Source organism: Mustela putorius, unplaced genomic scaffold (assembly GCF_011764305.1).
Source record: "Mustela putorius furo isolate JIRA1106 unplaced genomic scaffold, ASM1176430v1.1 tig00000585_pilon_pilon_pilon, whole genome shotgun sequence".
Classification (NCBI taxonomy): domain Eukaryota; kingdom Metazoa; phylum Chordata; class Mammalia; order Carnivora; family Mustelidae; genus Mustela; species Mustela putorius.
Genome location: NW_025421424.1, coordinates 9662035 through 9687821, shown reverse-complemented (window position 1 = coordinate 9687821; position 25787 = coordinate 9662035). Strand labels below are relative to the sequence as shown.

The 25787-nt window shown below is 45.3% G+C and overlaps 1 protein-coding gene across 4 annotated transcripts in view; it reads right to left on the bottom strand.

Annotated features, from left to right (window-relative positions):
* TMIGD3 (transmembrane and immunoglobulin domain containing 3) overlaps positions 1-25787 on the bottom strand; it is a 65176-nt gene that overhangs the window by 22217 nt on the left and 17172 nt on the right. The gene's annotated exons all lie outside the window — the stretch shown is intronic.

The following is a 25787-nucleotide window of genomic DNA, read 5'->3' as shown; positions in this document are numbered from 1 at the left end:
TGGTGTTGCACAAAGATTCTTGTCTTCAAGAACTTCCTGACTTCAGGGTGAAGTTCTCTTCCTCAACAAGTAGTCCACAATCTTATCTTTTTTAAAGATTTATTTATTTGAGAGAGAGAGCAAGAGAGAGAGCACGAGGGGGTAGGGAGAGGCAGAGTGAGAAGCAGACTCCCTGCTGAGCAGAGAGCCAGATGTGAGGCTAGATCCCAGGACCCAGGGATCATGACCTGAGCTGAAGGCAGACGCTTAACCGACTGAGCCACCCTGGTGCCCCCACAATGGTCTTTTAAATGATCACTCCAGGCAAAAGAAAAAAAAAATGAGGCGACAGAAAATGCCCCCTGGAGGTAACTGAGCTCTTTGAGGAGAGCTTTTCGGTCAGCAGCTTGGAGCACCGCTATCCCGCATACTCTAGCGCATCGTAAACACCCTAGGACTGGTGCCGTGTAGGGCGTGATATTATGATTTCCCTCAGGTAGACTTTATTTTGATTTATGTACACCCCGCCTACTCCACAAAGGATGGAAGTCACTAGCAGACTGAGTTAATAGCTTCCTCCTCTGTACACCCACATCTGCTGACATGTTCCTCCCTTTGAGGACTTACAACACCGTTCATAGTTATTTATTTACTTGACTACTTCTCCCACGAGCTAGTAAAGTCCCAAAGCAAATTCCATAAGAAATTATACCTGATTCATCTTTAGATCTCCCTCCCACTGCCCTTGTCCCCGGAGTACCAAGAGCCTAAAATAATACCAGGCACAAAGGGCACCCTCGGTAAATCCTCGCTGAACGCATGATGCGTTGACCTTGGGGTCTGGCTGCTCCTCCACCCCCAGGAGCGCTGACCACACTCTCAACATCCAGCAAGGAATCGGGAGGCAGCAAGGAGACCACTTGCTCAGAAAAAAATGGTTTTTTTTTTGCATCTAACGTCAACCTCGAACCAGTTCAGATGGAAAACAGCATGTGATTGGTTAGGGCCACGGGAAAGGGGCCTTGGGAGAGACTGACTGATAGCTCCATCACATTTCGTAGTTTGGGACGGCCCATGGCATTCATCTCTGTAATATGTCTAAAGTGTGCCCTTTACACACACACTCAACACTTACTCACACACATACTGTCCATTGCCTTACTCTGCTCATTCCCACTACACAATCAGAACCAGTTTATGCACACCTACTGGTCACCGGTCTCTCTGCAGGACCTCAAACTGCCTCTGCCCCCTGGCTGGTTCGTTCGGTCGGACACACGAGGGCACAGGACTCACAAAGTATGGTGACTGGGTCACCGTGCTCCATGGAGGGGGGCGGGGTGGGGGGGCCGGCGGTTGCAGGACCAGAAATTGGGGAGGGACTGCACATTGGAGGAAACTGGTGCCCAGAGTGGCTAGTTCAAGGTCAGACCTGGAGAAGCAGCCAGGTTTCTTCCCTTGCAGAAACGGTTAGGCATCCATTCGGCTGGGAATTCATTAAAACGTGCTTCCGGGTTCCTGCGTTTCCTTGGGGCTGATTCTCCAAGTCCCCTGTTGAAGGGGCTCCCTCCCTGTTCTATTTTGCTGGCTCTTTGGTCCCCCGGTCTGCATCTCTCTGAACAGCCTGGGACTCCCCCCACAGTTGGTCTTTCCTTCTTTCATTGCTGCTCCTGACCCCTGGCAGTCTGCCCGTGGATCCTTGCTCATGGGCCAACAGTGGGTTCAGCCACAGCCAGAGGCCTCTCCACGCAGCAGGAGGCCTGCTCCCCGGCGCTCTGACCCACGAGCTCCAAGGGAGAATTCACTATCAGGTCCCGCCAGGGGCTTCAAGGCAAACCCATCTCTCTTGTTTTAAATTGTTTCTACATGAAAATGTTGAACAAAATGTTTATTCTCCGTGTCTTCATTGCCCCTCTGGTCGATGACAAAGATACCTGAGGGAAGCCCAGGTGAAGGGACTACAGGCACAACAGGTGTTACAGGGGCTAGTGGGCCCCGGTGCTGGCTCACACCCCTGCACAGTGTGTGTGAGGGCCCTGGGGTAGGGAGGGGGCCAGGCTTCACCTCCAGGCTCCCTCCAGCTCCTGGCCCAGTGCTTCACTCAGGACAGGCCTCAGGCCCATAAAGATGTGCCCCAGGGGCCTGTTTTCTCCAGTGCTGCCTCTCAGTCTCTCACCCAAGGGGTTCTTTTCTGGTCCAATCTCCCACAACATGCTCCTGGCTTCAGCAATGGGACGTGTCCAAAGGAGACTTCGGGAGGCAGTAACACCTCTCTTCTTCCTGCTTGCCAGGAAGTGCTTTGTTGACCCCATTCTGAGTGGTTTGTCTACACTGGGAGCAGCACCTGCTTGCCCAGGAAAGCATCCACAGGCCTGCTCAGTGGGCTCACCCACAGAGCCACCCGTGACTCCGCTGGGGCTGGGGAAGGGCAGCCTGCCAGCTCGCTAGCCCCTAAAAGCCTCCTCTTACACTGGGGAAGCTCTCAAAGCAAGGATTTCCAGAGCTGGGTTATCCAGAGCAATAACCAGAGTGTCTGTGTCTCAGGTGCCATTCATTCTGGAAGCCCCGGCAGATCACAGGGCACTCTCCACCTGCTATGAAGGGCAGCCCCTCCTACGCACGGTGAGAGGTGGCTGGACACACACCCGACTCCTGCAGAAACAGCTGCATGGCAAACATCCGGGGCCACGGGAGGCCCACGATTTCATTTGCTTTACATTTGTTTGTATTTGCTCTCGACCTTAAATGCTGAGCATCATTTAGTCTTTCATTAACGCAGCGATCTTTCCTGATTTCGAAGGAACAAACAAACAGAATTTGTTCTTGGTCAAGGTTCAGCCTCTGGGGCCAGGCGGCAGCCACTCCCAGCCTTCGAGATAGCATCTCATTCCGTCCTTGTCCCTCCGCCTTGAGTCCGCTGGCCCTCTCTGGCCCTTCCCAGAGGAAAGCAGGACCTCGTTTCAGGGACCATGACTTGGGCCGGGACAGCAGAACTCTAGGTCACTGCGAGACAATCCAGCCCGCGCTCCTCCCCTCCCCCAGACGCCACCCTGCCCAGTGCCCATGACTAGGGCTTTTTGTGTTATCCTGCACTTGGCACCGTCTCCGTTTCCTGCCCATAATGCTGGCTGTTGTTTCTGAGCAAACGGAACAAATAAATGACCCACGTGAACTCCGTGCCGTCTAGAAACTGGAAACATCTGTAGGGAGGCGAGGGTAGCCACCGGCCCGGGTGGGGCGGCGGGGAGGCAGTGGGAGAGGCATTGTGGGGAAGGTGCGTGACCTTCAGGGAGGAGGGCAGTGCCACATCTGAGCAGGAAAGACAGGCGGCCGGGTCTTGGGGTCAGGCCCAAGGACGGCTGCCAGCCACACAGTTTCTCCTGATTTTCCTTGCGGGAGATCAGCTCCGCTGTGTTGCGACGAAATGGAGAGAGTGTGTGCGTGCCGTTTCACAGATATCATTTTACGTCTGGAATTCTGTCTGTAAGTGGATCGTAGAAAGCGATGGGCCCAACTCCCTGTTTCATAAGGGACAGCAAAAGCCCTCAGACGGAATAGATAGAAGGAGTTAGAAGCCAAGTCTAGACTCGTGTCTGGCACAGAGGGGCACCTGGGTGGCTCAGTCCTTGGAGCATCTGACTCTTGGTTTGGGCTCAGGTAATGATCTCAGGGTCATAGGTTCGAGCCCTGCGTCAGGCTGCGTACGTACTCACTGGGGCGTCTGCTTGAGGTTCTCTCTCCTTCTGCCCCTTCTCTCTCATGCACGCGGATGCGTGTTCTCTCCCTCTCTCTCTCAAATAAGTAAATAAATGTTAAAATACATAAATAAATAAGTAAACTAGCACCTGGCACCACCACCTCTCGCTGTATGTGTGGAGTGTGGTAGGGGGCACACACACGCACCCGACCCTGTCACCTCCCCTCAAGTTGTTGAGGAAGGAAGGGGAAAACATAACAAGGGTCCATTGCCTACTGTGTGCAGGAAGCCAGGCTGGGGGTGTCCCGGGCAGGAGCGCAGGCATCACCACGAGCCCTCTCGTGGGCTGTTGTGGACCTGGCGCCACGCTAAGGGCTCTGTCACACACACTCTCCTTCTGTCCTGGCCGCGGCCATGTCACTGGGCTCATCGTTTCCATCACAACTGCTTGGCGCAGGTAAGGAAGTTGACATTGACATTTCGAAAGGGTAAGGAGGGAGGGGGTTGCTGCTCCTGTCTCAGCAGCCCATTCCCTCCCCCCACAACCCTGAGGGGGGTGGGGTATCACTCTCCATGGGTGACTGACAGAGGCTGAGCATCTAGAATTCTGAATTCGACAGAGAGATGCCCCCCGGCTCCATGTGTCCCCTAAAGAGGGAATCTCCAGAGTGAAGGCCTAGTTCTTGACCCAGACTCTAACCTGGAAAGGGCTTCCCGAGCATCACATGGAGACTGGCCCATGGGACGCAGCCTGGCTCTTCCCACCCGATTTCATGGGGGTTGCAGAATCAGGGGTCACCTCCTGGTAAGGACTGAGCCTGGGTTTCCCCCTGTGTGGGAGAGGAATCATCTGCTTCCCAAACCGTTCCATGGTTGTCCTCAGCCCTGCTTCTTTGATGGAAAAAGGAGTCACCGGCTGAGAGGTGTTTTCAGGTCCTGGCTTCAGGCCAGCCCAAGAGGTGGGGAGAGGACAGGAGCTGTGTATTCCCCAGTGGGAGCGGAGGTGCTGTCCGTCCCAGCAGATGACAAAGGTGCTCGCTTGCACCCAAGGCAATGGGCCCCTTCTTGGGGCCGCTGCTGGGCTCCATGGCTGCCCCTGAGCTGCCTGGCTGGGGGTCTGGGAACTGGAGGAAGCCAGGGGCAGAAGCCCCAGAGCTCTGGGGCCCCTGTGAGAGGATGTGTCTCCCAGGCAGCCCCCAGAAGCCCCCATGCCAGCAGCGAAGCTCTCCTCCTCTATGGCTGGGGGTGTTGGGGCTGGGACCATCAGTGTGATTGATCCATGACAGATTCTGAAGACGCTGGGGGTACAGCCAGCCAGACGCGCTCCCCCAGGACTCTGTAAGCCAAGGCCCGCTGCAGGGGTGATCCCCGCAGACGGCAAAGGAGTGCTGTTCTGGTCAGCACAGCACAGCCCAGGAAGCCCCCCCATGGGATCAGCAGGGTGATGACCAGGCTCAGGGCATTTGTACCCTTCTACGTGGCCCTGGAGAGCTCTGGAACAGCAGGTTTCACATGACCCCTACTGGATGACCACTCTGGGAGCACCCCCCTGCTCCCAGCATTTAAGCCTGAAGCCAAGAGTCCTGTGACAGTCCTGTCGACCCACTGTGGCACCCCGCGCCCCCACCCCCAGCACTATGCACCCCGGCCCCAGGCCATGTCCCTGCCCTGCACAGCCAGCCCTCACCTCCCAAAAACCCTGCACGCATCATTGTCACCAGTGTTCCCGTGGGCCCAGGCAGGAAACTGCTCTCAGGGTCTCTGAGAGAGGAGAGCAAGGGGGAAGGCCAAGAGGAAGTCACAAAGATCAGTTTAAAAATAACCCTCCTCCCGGTCAGCTGTGTGGAGGGGCTTGGGAAGGAGCCAGGTTCCGATGGTGGTGGCTCAGGGCAACCTCCAAAAGGCCCGAAAGCGAATTGGCAGAGGCCCATCCGGGAGCACACTCTGTGTCCTTATCAGCCTTAGCAAGCTCCCTGCCAAAACCGTGTGCTCGCGGAGACGTCCGGCCAGCCAGCATCTGTTTCCTCTCCTCTAGTTAAAAAACCACGTTAGTGAACGTGGGAGAGAGTTTCTGCCCCGGGGAGAAAAACGCAGCCCCCTGCAGGACACACAGGGCAGTAGATGGGTCCGAGGCCCTGTGGCCTGTGCCGCGCCCCTCCTCGGCTTCTGCTGGGCCAACCGCTGGGGAGGTCTGCCCAATGGCCTTCTGGGCGCAAGCAGGTGCAACGTCTGGAGTGAAGGGGACCCCCAGCAAAGCCAGAGAGCCATGAAACAACGCCTACTTCACAGCCCTGGCCCTGAGCTTCCGTGCGTGGGACCCCTTCACGTGGCCCGTCTTGGGACACATCCAGGCCTCTTGGCTATTTTTAGGCACCATTTCCACCTCTCTTGTAAACACAGCTGCTTGTTTAGAGCAAGGGGCACAGCTTCTACCAGGAACATTCTCCTGGGTCTGCTGGCTGCTCAGTCCCAGGCTCTTGGGGTCTCATCTCGCTGCACACAAAAGCTCCCACGTGCACCCACACGCTCACGGCACTAGCCTCATGAAACATTTAGTGAGGGGAGGGGCAGCTCAGGAATCCTCTAGAAAATCTCTCCTCATGGCAGAAAGCACCAACACTGAGTAACCTAACCATCCACATCCCCTCTTAGGCTGCCGAGAGAGAGAAAGAGAGAGAGAGAGAGGGAAGCTTGGCTCTCCATTCTTCTTCCTTTCCTGAACACGGGGAACCCCCGCTGGCTGAGTGTTTTATATCCTGGAACTGGCCCTACGTTGAGCACTTCTGAACTTCAGCCCACAGCAACACAGGTTGGATCCAGACACCTAGATCCAAAACCCCAGCTCTAGCCTGAAGGCTGTGAGAGTCTGGGCAAGCTATTTGAATTGCTTAGAACCTGTTTCCGTGTCTGTGAAAGAAGACCAAACTAGGTTAATAGAAGCCATTTCAAAAGAGTCATCAAGGGAATTCAGTGAGATGATACAAACATCTGGCCTCTTGCCCAGCAGCAGCATGGGTCATTAGCGGCCTGATGAACTTTCTGCCGCTGTGTCAATTACCCATCTATGTTTGGTTTGTGCTCCCCTCCGTGCTTCCTCTCCAAAAATTCCGTTTCTTACTCAGTCAGGGCTCCTCTTGGCATCTGCTCCGTATTTATTTCCCTCCAAACAATAGCAAGTATTGGATGAGCAGTTGCTGTGCAAGGCACACCTGTCCTTCCTGAGGCAGGTAACATTATCACACTTTATAGTGTGTGGTTAAGTGACTTGCCCAGGATGATACAAGCAGTGAACAGTAGATCCAGGATTCGGACACAGGCTGGCTGGCTCCAAAGCCACTGCTTTGAACCTCTTTGCTACACCCACAGTAGCTCTCAGTGGGCTTACTGGGGACGGTTCCTGAACCTCAGATAGACTTGCATGATCCTTGCCTCCCTAGAATCTGGGTTTCCATCTGCCACACCAAATGAAAACTACCACCAACTCAGCATCTACCTAGTGGATGCCGGACATTTTGCATACATTACCTCTAAACGAAGATTTCTCAACCTCAGTTCTGTTGACATTTTGGACCAGACAATTCTTTGCTGTGGGGACGCTATGTGTGCGCTATAGGATGTTTAGAACATCCTCGGCCTTTCCCACTAAATTCTGGCGGCACCTCTCACCGCCAAGTCATGACGTCATTGGTGTCTCCAGAGACCACCAGATGTTCCCGTGGAAGGGTGGGGGGAAAGGGAGCGAAATCCCTCCCGGTTGAGAACTCCCACTCTAAACCAGAACTCTGAAGTTCAGAGAGGTTAAATGATCTATTCAAGGTCACGGGCTGGCAGGCAGCGGAGACACCATCTGAACCAACGTCTGCTTGATACCAAGACCAAGTATTTGTCATGATATCATGCTCTCTCCTGGTTCTAAATAAGGAAGGTATCAACTTGACACCGAAATCTATTTGCCCAGAAGAAACAGTATCAATATACTCTGACTCCTCGCCCCAAAGAATGTTCAAATTCTGAACTTACAGCCTCAGGCAGCTACTTCTCTGAGCAGAATCCAGATCTTAGATTTTTGGAGCTAAATCAACTGAGACCCCGGCCGCTCTGCTAAGCCTAGGAATTCAAGCTCTCCTTCACGACCCCACGTCTCCTGAATGGGCCACCCAGCTTGGCTTGGGATCCACTGTACCGGTCGGTAGGTCCTTCTGGAACCGTGGGAAGGCTGAGGTCCTGGGGACACATAAGAGCAGCTCTTTCTGATGCCTGTCTTTGGCTACTGTCTAGAAAAAGGCAGGGTCCAGACTCACAATTCCAAATTCTGCCTGAGTTTCAACTCCTTTTTGTTCCAGATTCTAATTAAAAATCTTTATGGACGTCAAATGCACTGAATTTGCAAATGACACCACTTCCTGAGACACAGAAAGATGTGTCATTGAAGACAGACTGCCACCTTCATCACTACAAGGTTGCACGCAAGAACACGAATCCATGGCCGAGCTGAAACTACCCCAAGCCTAGGTTTCTTCCATCCATTCTCTTCTCTAGCTTTTCCCTCCTCTCAGCTGGACCCCGCTGGGCACAGACACACAGTTACTTACTACTGTCAGTGAGCTGTGTGTTAGGAAACAGGAGCTACTTTCCATATGGCCTCCTTCATGCATAGGCAGGAAAACAACTCAAAGTAAATTCTTCAGGGAGCTAAATAAGTCATCACAAAGGGCCGGTTTAGAGCCGGAGCCTGTTTGCTTTCCTTTATGAGGGAAATGATAGCTAGCAGCGGCTGCTACCCTTGCTAGCATGACTATTGTAACTGTGCATCAGCGGCTGCCATCTCACTGTCCCCTGGGAGCTCCCCATAGTGTTCCTCCTGACCAGAGCCGTCACCCAAGAATTTTCAGTCTGAGGTCCTAAAATCAACCAACTCCAAAGGAGGAGGTAGGAAGATGGCGGTAAAAGGGTAAGAATTGATCTCGGTCTCCAGAACAAGAATTTGAAAGCTTAGGCCGTCTACTTTAAGACTCTATAATTTGTCACCACATTAACAGAAGAGGAGGACCATTGGTGATAAAGACCTAGGAACTAGGGCTCCTGGGTGGCACAGGTGGTGAAGCAGCTGACTTCTGGTTTCAGCTGAGGTGGTGATCTCGGGTCAAGAGATGGAGCCCTGCCCTGGGCTCCTCGTGATCAGCATGGAGTCTGCTGAAGATGGTCTCTCCCTTTCCTTCTGCTCCTCCCTGCCCCCTCTCAAATACATAAATAAATCTTAAAAAAAAAAAAAAAAAGACATAGGAACTAACTCATGGGGGCTTGTCAGTGTCATTAAGGGACTGTTTTGGGCTCAAGCCATGTGTTTTTCAAACAGATCTTAAAAGCAGTGTTTTTCAAACTATAGGTATCAACCTAGTAGGGAATTATGAACTCAACTTAGTAGATCGTGATCAGAGTATATTTCCAAATGAATGGAATGAAATGAAATGCATATATCAGATAACATTGTTCAGGGCAAGACTAATTGCGGTCGAATGCTCTACCACTGAGCTATACCCCCTTGGCAAGACTGTTTCAGGAGTATGTTTGGGTGTATGGCCAATAGCACGCCAAAATTAATTCCTTTTGTTTTATACCCTTTTGAAGTACATAATTAACATGCAGTAAACTTCACACATTTAAAGTATACAATTTGATGAGTTTTCACCTATGTATGCACGTGTGAAGCCATCACCACAATCATGATAACATATCCAGGGTGCATAGCTGGCTCAGTCAGGAGAGCATCTCGGGGTCATGAGTTTGAGCCCATGTTGGGCATAGATATTACTTAAAAGTAAATAAATAAATCCTCCCCCAAAAAACAATATTCTATTTTTTTAAAAAGGTAACATATCCCTGTCCCCCCCAAATTTTCCTCATATCTCTTTGTAATCTCTTTCCGCCCACTTCTACCCACTAACTACTGATTTGCCCTCTGTCATTATAGTCCGTACTTTCTAGAAAAGTGTAGAAAGAGGGTCATGCAGTAAAGGCACTCTCTTTTTTGTCTGGCTCCTTTCTATCAGGCTGCTTATGGTGACATTCATCCAGGTGATTTCATGTATCAGTAGTTCATTCATTGTTATTGCTGGGTAGAATCTCACTGCATGAATCTGTCACAAATTCGGTATGCAGTCCTCTATTGATGGGCATCTAGATTGTTTCCAGTCTGGGACTACTACATTCAAAAGTGCCGTAAGCATTCACATTCAAGTTTTTATGAAGGCAATATGTTTTCTTGGATAGATACTTGGTTATGGAATGACTGAGTCATATGGTCGATATATACATAGCTTCTTCAGAAACTGCCAAAACAAAATTGTAAAATAATTGCACCACTCTACATTTCCACCAGTAATGAGTAAAAGTTCCAGGTCCTCTAAATGGACACTTGCCAATGCTTGGAATGGTGAGTTGCATTAATTTTTAAAGATTCTGTGGCTAGGTAGTCATAGCTCATTGCTTTAATTTTCGTATTCCTAATGACCAAGGAGCTTGAGCATCTTTTCATGTTTGATGTTTGTACATCTTCTTTGGTGAAGTGACTGTTAAATCTTTTGCCCATTTTTTAATTGGGCTATTCATCTTCTTAAGGAGTTGTGGGAGTTCTTTATGTATTTTGTTACAAGTCCTTTGTCAGATATATGTTCTGCAAATACCGTCTCCCAATTTGGGGCTAACCTTTTCATTGTTTTAATAGTGCCTTTTGAAGGGCAAAGGATTTAAGATTGATTTTTTTTTTTTTTTGCTTAGATAGCCAATTTACTTATTATTGCTTGTATAGTTTGTGGGGTTTGTGTCATATTTAAAAAATCTTTGAGCCAAGCTCAAAACCACTAGGCCCCTCTATGTTTTCTCCCAGAAATTTTATAGTTTTAGCCTTATATTCAAGTTTATGAACCATTTCAAGTTATTTTTTTTTAATATTTTATTTATTTATTTGACAGAGAAAGACCACAAGTAGACAGAAAGGCAGGCAGAGAGAGAGAGAAACAGGCTCCCTGCTGAGCAGAGAGTCCGATGAGGGGCTCAATTCCAGGACCCTGACACCATAACCTGAGTCGAAGGCAGCAGCACAACCCACTAAACAACCCAGGTGCCCCTCAAGTTAATTTTTATATATGGCATGAGGTAAGGATTGAAGTTCATATTCTTTCATATAGCTAGCTATCTAATTGTTCTAGAACCATTTGTTAAAAAGGATGTCATTTCCCCATTCAATTTCCTGGGCATCTTTCTTGAAATCAATTGACCCTATACATGTGGGTCTATTCCTGGACTCTATATTCTGTTTCATCAATCTGTTCACTTTTTCTTCATACCATTGTTGTGTGTGTGTGTGTGTGTGTGTTTAAGATTTTATATATTTACTTGAGAGAGAGAGAGAGACAGAGAAAGGGAAAGAGAGAGCACAAGCAGGGGGAACAGCAGAGGGAGGAGGAGGAGGAGGCTCCCCGCTGAGCAGGAAGCAGGAACCCAGGATTGATACCAAGACCCTGGGAGCATGACCTGAACAAGAGACACATACTTAACCTTAACTAACCTGAGCCACCCAGATGCCCCGGATTGTTGTGGCTTTATAGTCAGTCTTGAAATCAAGTAATATCAGAACTCCAACTTTGTTGTTTTGGCTGTTAGGCTTGTTGGATTTTCATATACATTTTAAAATCAGCTTTCCAATTTCTTCAAAAAAGCCTTCTGGAAATCTGAGTGGTATTGTGTTATTCATAGGTCAGTTTGGGAGTGAATTTTCATCTCAACAACACAGAATCTTAACAATCTATGAAAACAATCTATCTCTCCATTTTATTGGTCCCTTTAATATTTCATCCAGGAAGGTTTTGTAGTTTTCAGTGTTTAGGGTTTATGTATGGTTTTGCCGATTGATATAATGATATGGTTTTTATGTTTTGTAGTCTGTTAATATATGAATTATAGGTTGGGTTCTGAATGGTAAACCAAGTTCCTATTTCTAGGATAAATCCCACTTGGACATGTATGTTATCCTTTTTATGTCTTGTTAGATTTAATTTCCTAAGAATTCTAAGGATGTTTTTCATGAAGGATATTGGTCCACAGTTTCCTTTTCCTGTGGTGTCTGTCTGTCTGATTTCAGTATGAAAGCAATACTGGTTCCACAGACTGAATCAGGAAGTCTTTTCATGTGCTGGAAGAGTTTGGGTGGCACTTGATATTTCATCCTTAAATGTTGGATACAATTCACTAGTAAAGCCATCTAGCCCCAGAGTTTTCTTCATGGGAAGATTTTTTTTTTTTTCATAACAAGAAATTCAATTCACTTAGCTTTGATAGTTTGTGTCTTACAAAATATTTCTGTGTCTTCTAAATTATTGAATTTATCAGCAAAGTTATAAATAATATCCACTTATTATCAATTTAGTCTGTATGGGAGCTGCTGTAATGTCCCCCCTTCAGTGACTTTGTCTTCTCTTTTGTCAAAGTTTGTCAATTTTATTGATATTTTCGAAGAACCAGCATTTGTTTCATGGATTTTCTCTATCATTTTTCCGGTTTTTATTTCATTGCTTTCTGCTGTTATCTTTATTATTTTCTCTCTTATGCTTGCTTTGGGCTTAGTTTACTTTTCTTTTTCTACTTTTTAAAGTAGAAGCCAAGGCCATTGTTTTGATCTTTCTAGTAGAAATGTTTAGTGCTAAAAATTTCCCTCTAACCACTGCTTTAGCTATGTCCACAAGTTTTGATGTTATATTTTTATTCTTATTTATTTCAAAATATTTTCTAATTTACCTTCTGTTTTCTTTGACTTACAGATTATTTAGAAGTGCGTTAATTTCTAAATATTTGGGAATTTTCCTAATATCTTTGTATTATTTATTTCTAATTTAATTCCATGTGGCTAGAGAACCACTTGTATAATTTAAATCCTTTTGGATTTATTGGAGCTTATTTCATGGTTTATTGGTAAATGTTCTATGTGTACTCGAAAATAATACGTATTCTCTTGCGGCATGGGTAGTTCTATGAATAGCAATTAGGCCCAGTTAATTGATGGTTGTTACTCAGTTTTTCCATAGACTTGCTGACTTCTGTCTACTTGTTTTAATAACTATTGAGTGAAGGGTGTTAAATTCCAACTATAATTGTAGATTTGTCTGTTTCTTCTTAGAGTTCTATGAGTTTTCGCTTCCTTTATTTTGAAGCTCTATTATTATACTCTATTAAACTCCAAATGTTTAAAGTTGTTCTGTCCTCTTGATTGACACTTTTATCACTATGAAATAACCCTTTTTATCCTTAATAATATTCTTTGCCCTGTAATTGACTTTGATATTAATAGAGCCTCTCCAGATTTCTCTTGGTTAGTGGTACCATGGTGTATTATGGTGTTACTTTTAACCTCTTTATGTGTTTATATATAAAGTGGATTTCTTTGGAAACAACATATAGTTGATTCGTGCTTCTTTATATAATGTGACCATTTCTATGGTCACATTATATATATATATACACATATATATATATTCTGCCTTTTAATTAGCATTTAAGGTAAGTATCGATATAGTTGGATTTAAATCTACTTTCTTGGGATGCCTGGGTGGCTCAGTTGGTTAAGCAGCTGCCTTCAGCTCAGGTCATGATCCCAGCGTCCTGGGATCGAGTCCCGCATCGGGAGCCTGCTTCTCCCTCTGTCTGTGCCTGCCGTTCTGTCTGCCTGTGCTCGCTCGCTCTCCCTCTCTCTCTCTCTCTGACAAATAAAAATAAAATCTTTAAATAAATAAATAAATAAATAAATCTACTTTCTTGCTGTTTGGTCTTTATTTGTTCCATTTGTTTTGGGTTTCCTTTCTCCACTTTTATGCCTTTTGGATGATTTGTTAGAATTTTTTTAAAATGGATTTTATTTCTTCGGGCAATTTTAAGTTCGCAGCAAAATTGAGCGGCAAGTACTGAACGTTTCCATCTGTCCTCTGCCCCATCTATATAACCTCCACCACTATCAACAACCTGCACAGAGTGGTATACTTGTTATAACCAAAGAATCTATAGTGACACATCATCATCACCAAAGTCCCTACTTTACATTAGGGTTCACTCCTGGTGTTGTGCATTCTATGGGTTTTGACAAATGTGTACTGACCTGTATCTATCATTATAGTATCACCCAAAATAATTTCATGGTCCTAAAAATTCTCTGTGCTCTACCTATTAGTCCCACCCCCTCCACTTCAACTTCTGGCAACCAATGGGTTTTTTGTTTTGTTTTATTTGCTTTTTCCGGTTTTGCCCTTTTCAGATTGGCTTCTTTCCCTTAGTAATATGCATTTTAGGCTCCTTCCTGTCTTTTCGTGGCTTCATAGTTTATTTATCTTCAGTGCTGAATAACATTCCACAGTCTGGATGGGCCCCGGTTTATCATCCATTCAGCCTACTCTAAGTCATCTTGGTTGCTTCTGAGTTTGGGCAATTATGAAAAAAGTCCCTATAAAAATCCATGTGCAGGTTTTTGTATAGAGATGAGTTGGTTTTGTTTTGTTTTGTTTTTTAACTCATCTGGGTAACTACCAATGAGTGTGATTTCTGGATCACATGGTAAGATTGTTTTATTTCATCAGGAACTACCAACTCTCTTCCAAAGTGGTTATACCATTTTGCATTCCCACCAGCAACACAGGAGAGTTCCTGCTGCTCTACATCCTTGCCAGCATTTGTTGTTGTCAGTGTTTGGGAACTGGGCCATTCTACTAGGTGTGTAGTAGTGTCTCATTTTCACTTGCATTTCCCTGATGACATGAGGAAGAACATCTTTTCCTATGCTTATGTGAAAATCTGCACATTTTCTTTGGGGAGGTATCTTATTCAAGTCTTTTGCCTATTTTTTAAATCTAGTTTTTCATTTTCTTACAGTTGAGTTTTAAGTGTTCCTTGTATATTTTGAATGACAGTCCTTTATCAGATATGTCTTTTGCAAATATTTTCTTCCAGTTTGTGGCTTGTCTTCTCATTCTTTTGACAGTGCCCTTTGCAGAAAAGAAAATTTTCAACCTAATGAGGTCCAGCATATGAATTATTTCTTTCGTAGATTGTTCCTTTGATGTTGTATCTAAAAAGTCATTTGCCATAATCAAAGTCATTTAGATTCCCTTCGTTGTCATTTTCTAGTTGTTTTATAATTTTGCACTTTACATTGAGATATATGGTCTATTTAAATTAATTTTTGTGAATGGTATACAATTTATATCTAAATGTACTTTTGTATGTGCCTGTCCAGTTCTTTTGGCTCCATTTGTTGAAAAGACTAGCTTTTCTCCATTGTATTGTTTTCACTCCTTTGTTAAAATTCAGTTGACTGAATCTACGTGGGTCTCTTTTGGAGCTTTCTATGCTGTTCCATTGATCTGTTTGTCTGCTCTTTTGTCAATACTGTGTTGTCTTGATTATTGTAGCTTTACAATAAGTTGGGTAGTGTCAGTCCTCCAACTTTGTTCTTCTTCTTCAATATTATGTTGGCTATTCTGGGTCTTTTGCCTCTTCATATATATCCATACAATAAATAAATGATATCCATACAATAAAATTGGGGTTTTGACTGGGATTATGTTTAATCTATAGCTCTAGACAGAAAGAACTGATATCTTGACAATATTGAGTCTTCCTATATGTGAGCATGGAATATTTCTCCATGCATTGAGTTATTCTTTTATTTCTCTCATTGAAGTTTTGCAGTTTTCCTCTCACAGATATTTAATCAGATTCATATCCAAGCATTTCATATTTATGTAATAATGCTAATATAAATTATATTGTGCTTTTAATTTCAAATTCCAACTTTTCATTGCTTGTATATAAAATATTTACCTTTTCAAATTAACATATAATGTATTATTTGCCCCAGGGGTACAGGTCTGAGAATCATCAGGCTTATACACTTCACGGTACACACCCTCCCCAATGTCCATAACCCTACCACCCTAATCCTACGCACCTATACCCCAGCAACTATCATTTTGTTGGTGAGATTAAGAGTCTCTTATGGGGGTGGCTCAGTGGTTAAAGCCTCTACCTTTGGCTCAGGTCATGATCCCAGGGTCCTGGGATCGGGCCCCGCATCGGGCTCTCTGCTCGGCAGGGAGCCTGCCTCCTCCTCCTCTCTCTCTCTCTCTCTCTCTGCCTGCCTCTCTGCCTACTTGTGATGTGTCAAATAAACAAATAAAAATCTTTAAAAAAAAAAAAAAAGAGTCTCTTATGGTATGTCTCCTTTCTGATCCCCCACAAACACCCTGCCCTGCCTCTCAAATTCTCCATATCAAGATAGCATAATTGTCTTTCTCCAGTTGACTTATTTCGCTCAGCATAATACCCTCTAGTTCTATCTATGTCTTTGCGAATGTCAAGATCTCGTTTATTTTGATGGCCGCATAGTATTCCATTGTGTATTTATACCACATCTTCTTTATCCATTCATCTGTTGATGGACATCTAGGCTCTTCCCATAGTTTGGCTATTGTGGACATTGCTGCTATAAACATTCGGGTGCACGTGCCCCTTTGGATCACTACGTTTGTATCTTTAGGGTAAATATCCAGTAGTGCAATTGCTGGGTCAAAAGGTAGCTCTATTTTCAACTTTTTGAGGAACCTCCATGCTGTTTTCTAGAGTGACTGCACCAGCTTGCAAAGAATTTACTTTCATATATTGACCTTGTATCCTGCAAGCTTGCTATAATAGCAAATTAATCCCAGGAGCTTTTTGTTGATTCATTAGAATTTTCTACATAGACCATCAGGTCATCTTAAAAAAAATTGACAGTTTTATTTCCTCCTTTCCAATCTCTATACCTTTTATTTCTTTTTGTTTTATTGCATTAGCTAGGACTTCCAATACAATGTTGAAAAGGAAGAGTGAGAGGGGACATCCTTGCCCTGTTCCTTTAATAATATTTTTAAAGATTCCATTTTATCCCCTTTTGTTGACTCATTAGCTATAACTCTTCATTATTTTGTAACAAAAGATTTGTAGAATACAGTCCAGCTGCAGATATCCCATTTCACACAAAGCATAAGACCAAAAAGCAGTAGACACCCATTTTCCCCTTCCTGGCCTTTGTGCTATTGCCGTACATTTTACTTCTATAAATGTTATAATTATTGGTCATATTCTGGCTTTTTTACATGACAGGCAATTTTTTTGATTAGATGCACAGCCTTGTGAATTTTACCTTGTTAGTGCTAGATATTTTTGTATTCCTATAAATATTCTTGGGTTCTGTCCTGGAGCATGGTTAAGTTACTTAGAAACAGTTTTATCCTTTCCAGGCTTGCTTCAAACTTTGTTTGGAAGACCAGAGCTGCCTTTAGTCTAGGACTGATTTTGTTCTACAACCAAGGCAGTATCATTACGAGATCTCTGCCGCAAGTCCCATCAAATAGGAAGTTTTCCACTCTGGCGGGGAGGTACATGGACTCTTCTGGTCCTGTCCTCTACTCCCTTTTGGGTGGTTCTGTCCAGCTACAGCTAATTTCCTCACATGCATGTGCTGAGCCGTACTCGGCTAGACTAGGAGGAGACCCTCTGGGAGTGTCCAGTACTTTCTCTCTCTGCAGACTCTAGCCACCTCAGCTCCCCAGACTCCCATTTCTATTTGCTCCATCACAAGGCTCTGCCTGGCTTCCTCTTCTCTGCTTTGCAACCTAGAAACCCTTCCAGAAGTAATCTGGATGACTGGGGGGCTAACTTCATTTGTTTCCCTCTCTCAGAGAACACTGTCTTCACTGCCTGATAGTGTCTAAAGACTGCTCATTACTCGTTTGTCCAACTTATTACTTGTTTCAGCCAGGAAAGCAAATCTGGTTCCTCTTAGTCTGTCTTGTTTGGACTTAGAAGTCTAAAATATATTTTTTGACGGATTGTTGGGGAGGGGGAGTGTAAAAACACTATTTTTAAAGACACATTTTCATGAGTAATAAAATTCTGTCCGTTGCAGAGTAGAGTCATGCAAAGGTCAACCAGCTTTAGAAAATCACCTCTTTAACAGAACCCTCCTGAGTTGTTCTTTTATTTTATTTTAAGATTTTATTTATTTATTTGACAGAGAGAGATCACAAGTAGGCAGAGAGGCAGGCATAGAGAGAGGGGGAAGCAGGCTCCCCGCTGAGCAGAGAGCCCGATGTGGGGCTCGATCCCAGGACCCCAAGATCATGACTTGAGTGGAAGGCAGAGGCTTAACCCACTGAGCTACCCAGGTGCCCCTTGAGTTGTCTTTTTAAAAAGGAGTTAGAAATTTGTATAAAGATTGAGAACTTGAACTCAAGTAGCATAAATCATTAAGATCACATCCAAGAGATACTGGGAAATTGGGGCTAGCCTTAACAAACCAAACAGAACGGCCTCACCGTGAGGACAGACCTCCAGCAGAGAAGCAATTCTTAGATACCAATCAGCCCTGACTGCTAATCAATGATTCTTCCTCAGACACGTAGCCGGAAACACTGAAACAGCCTTCTCCTGCCTCCCCTGCAGGCAATGAGCTCGGAGAGCCTGTCCTTGGCCTTGCAATGGGAGAGAAGTGGATTAGCTTAGCTCATTCTACAGGCCTCTGAACACAATTAGAGCAAATTCTTCTTAGGGCTTAAGTTAAATCCTCCGCGTAAATGAGGAACCTTGGGGATACAGCAAGCCACTTCTAGGACCTCATGGTATCGAGCAGCTGAGGAAATGTAGTTTCCAAATCTTCTATATGCAAATGCCTTTCATACCTGGTAAGGTAGAGGAGAATCTGAGACCTTACATCTTGACAAGGTACTCTGAGTTATGCGGGGCTCTGGCTGCCTATTTATTAGAGAGCTACTTGAATAGAAAATAGTTCCTAGAGCGCCTGGATGGCTCAGTCAGTTATGTGTCTGCCTTCGGCTCAGGTCATGATCCCAGAGCTCTGGGATCAAGCCCCACACTGGGCTCCCTGCTCAGAAGGGAGCCTGCTTCTCCCTCTCCCTCTCCCTCTGCTGCCGTTCCCATTGCTGTGCAGGCTCTCTCTGTGTCAGATGAATAAATAAAATCTTAAAAAACAGTTCCTATTTGCACTCAGAAGGGCAATTAGCATAATTTTTAATGCACAAATTGAATATATAAATTTACCAGCTTTGGAGTTGAACAGACCTAGGTTCAAATCCCAGCTCTGCCACAAGTGGGTGTCCCTGGATAAGGCTTATAACTTCTCTGATGATCAGTTTCATCCATTTATAAAATGGTGGCGATATTCCGCATCACAGCATGTTCTTGTGAGAAGGGTTCAGGTATGATTTCTGGCACGTAGTAGTCATTCAGTAACTCTAACTCTGATTCTTATAAATTATTATAAAGGTAGCTATCTGGAGATGGAACAGTGACCACAAGAAAGACACAAGAAGGTGGTAACTCTTCATACTTGCCAAAATGAAACCATGCTGTGCTGTAAAGTGAAGTCCTTCCAAGCCTAGGAAAATCTAAGAAAATCTCATTTGTATGCCCCCAAAAGCAGAATTGTCAGAGAGGTCCCAAGTGAGGATGATTGTTGTTTGCCCCGATTGATGGCCCTTCTGAGGCTATCTTTTCCAGAGATTCGGTCTTTCCAGGGACAATGCCCCACACTTGAAGCCCTGGGAGTCACTCAGTGCTGAGTACAGCCTGACCTCCTTGGCCACTGGGAAGGCCCAGATGTGAATGTCAATAGCACACTCCTTCCTCTAGAGACCTTGGCTCTAGTTCAAGGCCAAAGGTGGGTGAGCTGATACCAGACCTAGCAAAGGAGCTACTGGGATCTGCTGGAATGGGGCCACCTCACCAGCAGGCCAGCAGGGTGTCCCTGCAGCTGAATCTGGTCCCTGCTCGCCCACGCTGATGTGTTTGCGGTTGGCCCTGTTTATCCATACTGCTCCACAGAAGTGAAGATCAATTTGTATTTGCATTTTTCAGAGACAGGGAGCTCACTTCTGCTCAGTCTCAGGATGGAGACAAGTAAGCGTGTTATGATTGGAATTCTCTCCAGGACCCTCTAACTAGCTCCTGAAAGGACAGTTAATGGTTTAATTTATAAACCGTGCAAGATAACTCATTTCTGGAGAACATAAGTTATGCTCTCTCTATAACATACATTTTGTTCTGGAGAACCTCAGTTTCCCCCTCACAGAGACTTTGTGTCTAAGTATAGGTCGTTAAAGCTGGTCGTTAAAGCTGGTCCTCAGTACCCATTTATGACCAATTTCAACTCCTTTCCCTTCTTTGTTGCCTCTCCTGGCTCTTCTGATCTCTTCCTCCCACTTCTCTCTCTCTCCTTTCTTTTGTTATCCTCTTCAATTTCTTTTTTATGGTAGCAACATACACTTCACTTTACCATCCTAACCTGTTTTTAAGTGCAGGCTTGGTGGTAACAGACACACTCACACTGCTGTGCAAATACCACCACCATCCATTGCACCCCTCTTTTTTTTTTTTATTTAAATTCAGTTAATTAACACATACTGTGTTATTTTGTTTTTCTTTTCAACGTAACAGAATTCATTGTTTATGCACCACACCCAGTGCTCCATGCAATACGTGCCCCTCCATAATACCCACCACCTGGCTCCCCCAACCTCCCACCCTCTGCCCCTTCAAAACCTTCAGATTGTTTTTCAGAGTGTGTGTTATTAGTTTTGGAGTTAGAACTTAGTGATTCCTCAGTTGCGTATAATACCCAGTGGTCTTTCCATCCCATGCCCTCCTTAATGCCCATCACCCAGTTACCCCACCCCAAACCCGCCCGCTCCACCAGCAACCCTCAGTTTGCTCCCTCTAATTAAGAGTCCCACCCCTCTCTTTTTATCTTGTAAAACTGAAACTGTACCCATGAAGCACTAACTTCAGGCTCCCTGCCCCACCCCCAGCAAGCACCGTCCCACTTCCTGTCTCCAGGCTTCTGACAGCTCCAAGTCCCTTGCTGGCATCACCCTTTTCTCCTTAAGTCAAATCTTGCTCTTACCCTTCTACTCATAGCCAACCCACGTCTCCTTCTCTCCTCCTAGAAACAGTCTGTCCAGATTTAATCGCTGTCTTTAGCTGCTAAAGGATTCTTCAAACTCTGAACAAATCATAGGAGAGTCTGACAATAATGTCCCAAAGTACAAAGGTATGTATAATAAAAACGGATTTTCCTGCCCTGTCTCATATTCCACCACCATTTCCACTCCTCTTGGCTAGCCATGGTTAGCAGGTTGCTGTGTGTTTGTCCAGAATGATTCTATGCCTACATGGTATGTAGAGCACAGCATACTGGTTCATGACAGACATTCTAGAGCCAGGAGGCTGGGGCTTTGAATTCAGACTTTGCCCATTTGTTGGATGATCTGGAGCAAGTGATAAACTTCTCCTTCTTTGACTTCTTCATATAAAGTTGAGATAATATTAGTATCCATTTTAAAGGGTTGTTGTGAAGATTAGTAAGTTAATAAATGCAAAGCATTTAGAACAAATAAATACTGGTGTGTAATAAACGTTACACAGATTATTGTTGTGAATTATTATTGTTATTATGCTTGTATTTCTATCTGTTACACAAATGGTATCATACCAAGTATCCTATTGTGCAAGTGTGTTGCACCTAATAAACATACCATCAATATCTTTCTTTCCTTTTTTTAAGGATTTATTTACTTATTTGAGAAAGAGACAGAGAGAGCACGTGTGGGGGGAGGGGCAGAGGAACAAGCTGACTCCCCATGGAGCAGGGGAACCCCCCAAAACATGCTGGCTGGACCCCAGGACCCTGAGATCATGACCTGAGCCAAAGTCAGACGCTTAACCACTTAGCCAACCAGCCACCTAGGGAGCCCCGCCCCACGGATATCTTTCAAAATTAATTCAACCTCATTCATTGCAATGACACAATATTTGATTATATTGTATAGTTGTAAGAGTGAAGTTATTTTTTTTTTAAGATTTTATTCATTTGAGAGAGAGGGAAAGAAACAGACAGCACAAGCAGGGGGAGAGGCAGAAGGAGAGGGAGAAACAGAGGCCCTTCTGAGCAGGGAGCCCGATATGGGGCTCAATCTCCAGACCTGGAAGTCATGACCTTAGCTGAAGGCAGATGTCCAACCATCTGAGCCATGCAAGGCCCTCATGAGTTGGAGTTATTTTTAAATGCAGGGTACAAGAGACTGCAGAGCACACGACAGCATATCCCACAATATATATCCCAAGATCTTAATCTTGGCATCCTGGGTTGTAGGCACAGGTGGGGGGGGGGGAGACACATCAGAATCTGTGTTTGCTTTTGTCGAAGCTGAGCTCCTAAAGGACAGGACAGATTTCCTTCTATGCTCTGAGAGCTGCTGATTGCACTGCTCCACTCACAGAGGCTTGGCCTTCACAGTTGCTGTCCTTATTGATCAATTCTTGTAAGTGACCCTGTCCAAACATGGTTTTCCGGCAGGCTCTTGGAAGGGAAGTCCTCCCCCTTCCTGCCCCTTCCCATGACCTGGACTGGAAAGGGCTGGTCCCTCAGGGAAAGACTCTGTAGAAGCTGGCAGGAAAGGAGCCTGTGAGAGCACACGGCTGATGTATCAAATAAACAAATGGGTCGGCTTGTGAGTTTGTGTGCCCGTGTGCGTGCGTGGGTGTGTCTGCGTGCACGTGGTATCAACGTCATGCCTTCTTCCCTTGCTTTCCACTCCTATCTACCTTCTATTACTTTCTGCTCATCTTATATCTGGGAAGCAGAGTATAAAGGCAATGAATAGGCAAGACCTGTACCCAGAACGGAAACACAACACATACAACACAATAGGCATCTCCAGAACACAACACAACATTAAGCCAAGAGGCCTGAAAGTTTGGGGAACACCCAGCTCTAGGAAATCAGTATAGTATCTGGCCCTGAGTACCACTTTGGGGAGCCCATTTCAACAACCTATCGGCTTTGTGATTTAATCTCCCTGCGTTTCATAGTTAGGGTGATAAAGATATCTATTTTATAGAGTCATTTTAAGGATTAATGAATTAATTTCATAAGGTGCCTCTACCAGCGCCTGGCACAGAGTGAGCACTGAAGAAATGTCAGCTGTCTCCATTACTGTATCTAAATACATCCGCATATCCCAATGTCTCAGCTTGTTTCCTTTCGGGCTCATTCCTCAAATTTCATCTGTTTATTTTTTTTTAAAAGATTTTATTAATTTGTCAGAGAGGGAGAGAGAGAAAGAAAGAATATAAGCAGGGGGAGCGGCAGACTCCCTACTGAAGGAGCTCGACATGGGACTCAAACCCAGGACCCTGGGAGCATGACCTGAGCTGAAGCAGATGCTTAACCAACTGAGCCACTCAGGAGTCTCTAATTTCATCTATTTAAACAGAAATCATACATACACACACACACACACACACAGAGCACACAGAATTTAGCAGAAAAAAACCCACAATTTCTAATTTTAGATATTTTTCCCCAAAAGAGGGCCAGAGCCATTTCAGAGACCATCTGATTAGATCCTGTAAGCAGGAGGCACAGGAATCCTTCTGGACTTTTGAAATCAGATGGGCGTTTTTCAACACATTCCTGTATGGGGTAGTTGACAGAATTACAATAACATAGCACAAGGACCCAGCAGTCTGGAGACTTAACCTACCTAAAAGGGTGGGCATAGGCAGGACAAATCATCAAGGTGAAATTGAAGTATTTAATGCTCCCATTCTACTGAAAGCCTCTACTGCATCTACTGCTGAATGACTCACTGAGGCCGAGGGCTCATGAGGGCCTGATAACATCCATTCACGATGCGCTTCTCATTTTCTAGACTTTAAGACAATTACCGGCCAGTATTTTATTCTCCAGACCAATGTGTCCTGTGGGGTGTTTCTCCAAAAGAAGAAAATCAAAAAGGAATCAGAAAGATGCTGGCCATGGGGCTCTAGAAATCCAGCTGCCTTCTCCCAGCTTCTAGAGACACAACAGTCCCATTGTGTGCGGAGAAAAATGAACTGAAGTTTTCTGAAAGCATATTTGAACTTGGACATCCAGTGCGTAGATTACCAGCCAGCTCCCAGTCAAGGCACCCCCTCCTCTCCTCTCCAACTTTGCAAGAGAATTCAGTTCCATTTAAGTCCAGGGGACATGGCAAAAACAACACTCCAAACGCCACTTCCATTTTTGGCAATGGGAAATAGCCCTTCAGCGGAGAAGGCCTCTGCATTCTCTGTACTTCATACATCAGTTTCCTCTGCTCGCTTCAGAGGGAAGGACTAAAGCCTGAGGAGTTAAGGCTCATTTGCTAAGTTGTTTTACAGGAGGAAGAATACCAATATCAGCAGAAAGAACAAAGTCACTGATTTTTAACCCTGGAAGAGTGTTAGCTAGCCACCGATTAGCTCCTGCATTTTTCAGATGCGGAAACCAAGGCCAAAGAGGCCAAGGGCCGGGGCGGCCCTTTGCGAGGTATCCCCAGGACAGGCCACCTTAGGACCCCAGAGAGGCTAAGAGCCATGCCCTTGTTTCCCCTGTTTATTTGCATTATTAACTTCCCATTAACCCTTCGTGGTAATGGCTATATACAAAGTACCATACTCAGAAGGAGGCAAAAGTCTCCCCTACAGAAATGCAGAGTGACTAGTTAATTTCTTTTTCTTTGAATACACGTCATCTCTCATACTCCTCATCCCTGTCAGTGAAATGATAAGCCATTCTTCTTGTCGTGTTGGCTCAGATTCTTAGAGTGAGTCATGTTTTACGTTCGCTCCCTTTCGATACATCCAGTGCTCTTAGTTAGCCATTTAAATCTTCTCTCAACAGACATTTATTCGTCTCCCACCACGAGCCAAGCCCTGCCACTCGCTCTCCGTTCCCTCTTCTGTCATCTCATCCCCAGGCGTTACCTCCCTCCAACAGATCAACATCTGCAAGAGCTACCTGGCTGCCTCCAGGCCGACCTCTCTTGTCTCCAACAAGTCACATCTGAGGAATGTTCCTTGAGCAGCTCAACTGGTCACACTGTCCTTCTGCTCCTCAATCCATGGTTGACGGCTTCCCATTACCCACCAATTCAGGTCCAAACTCCACCCCTTGGTTTTCACGTTTTTCCCACAACCATCTTATCTATCCAAATTCCTTTCCCCATGGTTCTCCCCTAACTCTTCTTTAACTGGTAAAAAGCCCCTCCTCCTTCAAAGGATGGCATCAAGGATTCTCTTCAAGTTCCTCTTCCTCTTCCTCAACGCCAGAGTAATGGCTTCTTGGGTTACCTTGGGTGAGGAGTTCTAACACAAGAGCGCTCAGATCGTCCCTGTACCTCAGCCCTCTCCTCGCCTGCACGCTGAGCAGTTCAAACCCAGGAGCCGTCCTTTTTGGTTTTTGTTCCAATGTCCAGCCCAGCATAGGGGCTCTGTAAATTTCCACACGGAATGAATGAATGGCTCCCAGCGCAGCACTGAGTTCTCGGCGGGCTCTCAAGGAAGACTTGCCGAGCACTTGAAGGTAATCTGACGTCAGAGCTCACCTTCCAGCATTGTAGGCAGGGATGTCAATGGCGCTTGTGACACAAAAAACAAATTCCTTAAAGCATTGTTGCTTTAAAGAGGAAACTTCCCTTGGTCACTGAGGCCAAAGAGGTTCCAAGTGTAAGCAGCACTTTGAAAATTGTCCCTGGGACAAGCTGTCCTAGGACACCAGAGAGTTCTCCTTCCTTTAAGAGGAACCTTCCTTTTTTGACATGTGATTTCACAGAATTAGAAAGAAGGTAGTTTGAAGTCATTTGGAAATGCTGAGGAATACAGGGACTGTTTCTGAGGGAAACAGCCTACTTTGCCAAGACCAAAGAAGACATATCTAATCTGGAATTAGTAAACTTTAAAGAAAATTAAAACAATATAATTAACAACATGAAACACACAGGGACCATGGTAACCAGGATTAAAATAGATGTCATCTTTTTTTTTTTTTTTAACTCAGTGCCTAAGGTGGGGCTTGAACTCACGAACCTGAAATCAAGAGTTGTGTGCTCTACCACTGAGCCAGCCAGGCACCCAAAATAGACGTGATCATTTGTTGCTGGACCATTTTAATTAATATTCATTTTTTCAAGGGGATTCCCACCCACCCCCGCCA